Below are 6,230 nucleotides of genomic sequence, written 5' to 3' on the forward strand. Positions count from 1 at the left end.
AGCACAGGTTTATGTCATATTTTACATAACGGGTTATGTCACATTTGACTTTGGTGGTTATGTCACACAGTTATGAACCCTTTATAGAGCATGACATACAGTTATAGATAATTTAATTTATGTGCTTATGAAGACTTTATGAAGTTATTCTTGTTAGGCCTACGACTTATCTCTTAATGTAGCATAATAACTGTATGTTATCATGTACCGGGCACTATGCATATGCAAAAATCTGACAAGTTCAAACTTTAATGGTGATACTTGCATGAGATACCATCAACAAAATATATATCAAAACAACCCTCCTCTTTTTGCATTAGTGTGTTCAGCGTAATCAGTTCATGAACCCAATAAATGGGACATGGGTATAAGTGGATGAGTAGGCTACAATCAGCGCCTCTAGCAGTCTTTCAAAGAACAGTCGGTGTACAGTTGAATTATCTATCTGTATTTTGCCCTCACACAAGAGCCAGGTGGACTGCGCAGGTTATTTGACAATATAAATGACAACAAAATAAATTCTCACAAATGATTAACGGACTTATTTTGCGGGGCTTCACATGAAGTGTAGCCTGCAACAGCCCATAATGTACATTGGAATAAAGTAACTAACGCTTGTTTCTAACTTGATTATTACCGTGTTTGGTGGCGATATGTTGCTTCGTAACGTGCGCAGAGATAACTCAACAAAGAATATCATAAAATATGGGATAGTGTTTTTTAATACGTCTACTTGTGTCTAACACTATGTATGGGTTTACTGAGAATATTCGTGACTTGTGGTGTTCTCAGGTTTCCTTTCAGGGAAAAATCGAATATTTTTTTACAACTAAAATAAACCTGCATAAGATTGAATGTAGCCTATCATCAGGTATTTTTCACATAATGAGTAAATCAATTTTACATGACAACAAAAAACGCCGTTGCAAATGTGCCCGAGGACTAGGATACAGCAGCCTTGTTCATGTTTTCTAATGAAGTAGCCTTTTTCTTTAGTAGATATTTATACCATTGAAATAAGAGAGAGAAAACAAAAAAACGAATTAGAGACAATGAATGAGTGGAAAATGGAAATAGCCTACCTTTTTCCAAAGGCACGAAATCAGACCCCTTTCAGGAATTAATTGTGGTTCCTCCCAGGCTAAATAACACTCCTTCACTACTTTTTTGATGTTTTTGTCTCGGTTTGTTATCCAGGCATTTGTGATCTGTACACAGAGGAGGAGAAGCGTTTGAATCTAGACAAGCTTTTATATGGAGAGAACCGTTGCTATATCCGCTTGTAGAACTGATGTTATACTCTCGGTAATGGATATGTTCTGTGATTAAACCCCCCTCTAGTGGAGCACGTGTAGACTCAAAACAGCTCTTGAAGTGCCTACTCGCACTTCCCGACCTCCTAAAACATCTGGAACTGATAATCACAATTAGGAGAATCAAAATAAATACCATAGGCCATAAATAACATAGGCTGTACATGTATTGAACGTAGTAGGCTCCATAGTAAAAACAAAATCCACACAGAATGTAATATGAAAAATCACAACTTTGAATCCATGTTTACATTAAATCTCAAAAATTACAGTCAACACATAATATGGTCGTGTTTGACTTTCATGAGATCAAACCATTAATTAAATATTTAAATATTTCTCCTGATTTCTTCCAATCATTTCCAGGTTGCATGTACTAGAAATAGGCCAATGATTAATCATATTGATCACTTCAGAAACAACAATCAGTTCAGCTGAGGGGGTGTGTTCTTTGTAAAAGACTGACAACAGATTTCCAAAGGCAAAACACCCAGTACAGTGTCATTGAAAGGACACATTAGAAGAGACAACCAGACCTGGGTTGAAATACATGTGTATTTGAGTATTTGTTATTGAAATACTTTATTTCTGTGTATTTAAGTATTTTCAAATACACAGTTGAAAACAAGTACTTTTATTTGAGTATTTGAATAGTTATTTGCAAAAAGGTTGACCAAATTGTATTTTCTACATTTTCAAATACTTATTTCAAATCCTGTTTTCCAATACATGGGTTAAAATATTTTAGTATTTTCTACATTTTCAAATAAAGATTATCTGAATGCTTGATTTGAAATGTATTTAAAAGTATTTGAAATTCCTGAAATAATATTTGAACCCAGGTCTGGTGAAAACAGTAATTTGCTGTCCAAAAATGGCATAGCCTCTCACCTCTAAATTGGATTAGTTAAAATAAATATTTTAATAGGTGGAAATCATTAGGCCCATGAAATAGTAAAATAATTGCATCATAGGTAATGCAGAGAGTCATGAAACCAATTTTAGTAGATTTAACTTACCAATATTGATCATTCAATATGTGTGAAATGCTTGATAATGTATGTCATATCAACAGAGAAGTATATTTTATGTTTGATTTAAATATTGACTGGCTCTCTCATCAAGCTGCCCACTCAAGAAACAACTTCAAACTGTTACCAGTGCCTGCAACCTGGTTCAGGTTATCAGTCAACATACCAGGGTATTTACAAACAACACAGGAATGAAATCATCAACATGTATTGATCACATCTTTACTAGTGCTGCAGAAATTTGCCTCAAAGCAGTATCCAAATCCATAGGATGTAGTGATCACAATATAGCAGCCATATCTAGGAAAACCAAAGTTCCAAAGGCTGGGCCTAATACAGTGAATAAGAGGTCATACAATACGTTTTGTAGTGATTCATATGTTGATGATATAAATAATATTTGCTGGTCTGTGGTGTGTAATGAGAAGCAACCAGATGCTGCATTTGACACATGTATAAAACAGCTTATTCCAGTTACTAATAAGCCATTAAGAAAATAACTGTAAAAACTGTTAGAGATACTCTGAATGATTGGCTCTGAAAAGCCAACTGACATTTACTCCTAAGGTGCTGACCTGTTTCACCCTCGACAACCACTGTGGTTATTATTATTTGACCCTACTGGTCATCTATGAACATTTGAACATCTTGGCCATGTTCTGTTATAATCTCCACCCGGCACAGCCAGAAGAGGACTGGCCACCCCTCATAGCCTGGTTCCTCTCTAGGTTTCTTCCTAGGTTCTGACATTTCTAGGAAGTTTTTCCTAGCCACTGTGCTTCTACACCTACATTGTTTGCTGTTTGGCGTTTTAGGCTGGGTTTCTGTACAGCACTTTGTGACATCAACTGATGTAAGAAGGGCTTTATAAATACATTTGATTGATTTGATTGATTGTTAAATCCCCTTGGATGAAAAATTGTATGGTTGAGAGGAATGAGACAAGAGGTATGGCAAATAAGTCTGGCAGCACAACTGATTGGCAAACTACTGCCAATTAATAAATCACGTGACTAAGCTAAATAAAAATAAACTATACTATGAAAGGAAGATAAATGATAACTAGGAATTAAAGCAAAAAAAACTTTGGAGCACCTTAAAAACATTTTGGGGGAAAAAGCTAACTCGGCTCCATCATTCATTGAATCAGATGGCTCATTCATCAAAAAACCGACTGATATTGCCAACTACTTTAATTACTTTTTCATTGGCAAGATAAGGAAACTTAAGGATGACATGCCAGCAACAAACGCTGACACTACACATCCAACACATATCTGACCAAATTATGAAAGACAAGAATTATACTTTTGAATTCTGTAAAGTCAGCGTGGAAGAAGTGAACAAATTATTGTTGTCTATCAACAATGACAAGCCACCGGGGTCTGACAATCTGGATGGAAAATTACTGAAGATAATAGCAGACCATATTGCCACACCCATTTGCCACATGTTCAATTTAAGCCTACTAGAAAGTGTGTGCCCTCAGGCCTGGAAGGAAGCTAAAATCATTCCGCTACCTGAGAATAGTAAAGACAACTTTACTGGCTCAAATAGCCGACCAATCAGCCTGTTACCAACCCTTAGTAAACTTCTGGAAAAATTGTTGTTTGATCAGATACAATGCTATTTTACAGTGAACAAATTGACAACAGACTTTCAGCACGCTTATAGGGAATGACACTCAACAAGCACAGCACTTATACAAATGACTGATGATTGGCTGAGAAAAATGTATGATAAAATGATTGTGAGGGCTGTCTTGTTTGACCTCACTGCAACTTTTGACATTAACGATCATATTCTGTTGCTGTAAAAACGGATGTCTTATGGCTTTACTCCCCCTGCTATAATGTGGATAAAGATTTACTTGTCTAACAGAGCACAGAGGGTGTTCTTTAATGGAAGCCTCTCAAACATAATCCAGGTAGAATCAGGAATTCCCTAGGGTAACTGTTTAGGCCCCTTGCTTTTTTCAATCTTTACTAACGACATGCCACTGGCTTTGAGTAAGGCCAGTGTGTCTATGTATGTGGATGACTCAACACTATACACGTCAGCTACTACAGCGACTGAAATGACTGCAACACTTAACAAAGAGCTGCAGTTAGTTTCGGAATGGATAGCAAGGAATAAGTTAGTCCTAAATATTTCCAAAACTAAAAGCATTGTTTTTGGGACAAATTGTTCACTAAACCCTAAACCTCAACTATGTCTCGTAATGAATAATGTGGAAATTTAGCAAGTTGAGGTGACTAAACTGCTTGGAGTAACCCTGGATTGTAAACTGTCATGGTCAAAACATATTGATACAAAAGTAGCTAAGATGGGGAGAAGTCTGTCCATAATAAAGCGCTGCTCTACCTTCTTAACAGCACTATCAACAAGGCAGGTCCTACAGGCCCTGGTTTTGTCACACCTGTACTACTGTTCAGTAGGGTGGTCAGGTGCCACAAAGAGGGACTTGGGAAAATGGCAGTTGGCTCAGAACAGGGCAGCACGGCTGGCCCTTAAAAGTACACAGAGAGCTAACATTATGATATGCATGTCAATTTCTCATGGCTCAAAGTGGAAAAGAGATTGACTTCATCATTACTTGTTTTTGTGAGAGGTGTTGACATGTTGAATGGACCGAGCTGTCTGTTTAAAATTCTAGCACACAGCTCAGACACCCATGCATACCCCACAAGACCAGAGGTCCCTTCACAGTCCCCAAGTCCAGAATAGACTATGGGAGGCGCACAGTACTACATAGAGCCTTGACTACATGGAACTCTATTCCATATCAGGTAACTGATGTAAGCAGTAGAATCAGATTTAAAAATCAGGTAAAAATGCACATTTAGGAACAACAGGGACTGTGAAGAGACACACACAAAGGTACAGATATATGCATACTCACACATTGTGATATTGTTGTATGGTGGTATTGAACATTTTGTGTTGTGGACATGTGGTGGTGTAGGGATGTTATATGATGTACTGTTTTATCTTTACCTCATTCAGTACAAACATAGTTCACTGTTTTATCTGTTGTTTTATATGTAATGTGGGTGTTTTGGTGTGTTTGGGCCCCAGGAAGGCAGCAGCTAATGGGGATCCCTAATAAATACAAATACAAATTCCATGCATAAAAGAGGAAACATAATTGGATTATGACCTTTCCACTCTGCCAATCTGAATGGGAAACTCAGCTGGTTCAGAGGTCAACTAGGCCTACTCAAAGCTCAATAACTTATCAACACAAGTAGCCAGGCTTCTGATCAGATAGTGCATATTCTCAGCAGACCACCTTCAACACTCTGATCAGAAAAGGGACAGTTCAAAGTTTGCAAGCCAAGTTGATGTCATCCCATTATAGGCATCAGAAGAAATCTGCAGCTCATGCCTCACTCCCTTAATGAATGTGAAAGATGGGAAGAATGTATTAGTAATATTTGCAGAAGCCTAGTACTGTGCAACAAATAACACAGAAAATGTAATGTTATTAACCACCAACATTTGGAGTACACTGATCTATGACTGGTGACTCAATTCTTTCCAACTTCCATTGCAGTAAATTAAAGGTCCAATGCAGCCATTTTTATCTCAATATCAAATAATTTCTGGGTAAAAATTAAGTACCTTACTGTGATTGTTTTAATTGTAAATGGTCTAAAAGAAACAAAAGTATCTTCGTAGCAAAGAGCAACTGTCTGGGAGTGGTCTGAGTGGGGAGGGGAAGACTAGCTGTTATTGGCAGAGAGGTTTGGAACTCTCTTTCTTATTGGTCTTTTAACTATTTTACCGCAACATTTTCAATGTTTTTCACAAAGTGTGACTGCTCTCTAGTGGTGGAAACGAAAATGGAAAGAAATTAAACTACTTCATCACTGTACTGTACAAA

The 6,230-nt window shown here is 37.2% G+C and overlaps 1 protein-coding gene across 1 annotated transcript in view; it reads right to left on the reverse strand.

Moving 5' to 3' along the window:
* The window catches only part of LOC135545925 (phospholipid-transporting ATPase ABCA1-like), a 41,968-nt gene extending 40,684 nt beyond the window's left edge, over positions 1-1,284 (reverse strand). The window contains exon 1 of the mRNA XM_064973914.1: positions 1,083-1,284. The gene's annotated coding sequence lies outside the window, so the exon portion shown is untranslated. The remainder of the gene's footprint in view (positions 1-1,082) is intronic.
* Positions 1,285-6,230: the final 4,946 nt, after the last annotated feature.

The sequence above is a fragment of the Oncorhynchus masou genome, chromosome 9, assembly GCF_036934945.1.
Source record: "Oncorhynchus masou masou isolate Uvic2021 chromosome 9, UVic_Omas_1.1, whole genome shotgun sequence".
In the NCBI taxonomy this organism is placed as follows: Eukaryota; Metazoa; Chordata; class Actinopteri; order Salmoniformes; family Salmonidae; genus Oncorhynchus; species Oncorhynchus masou.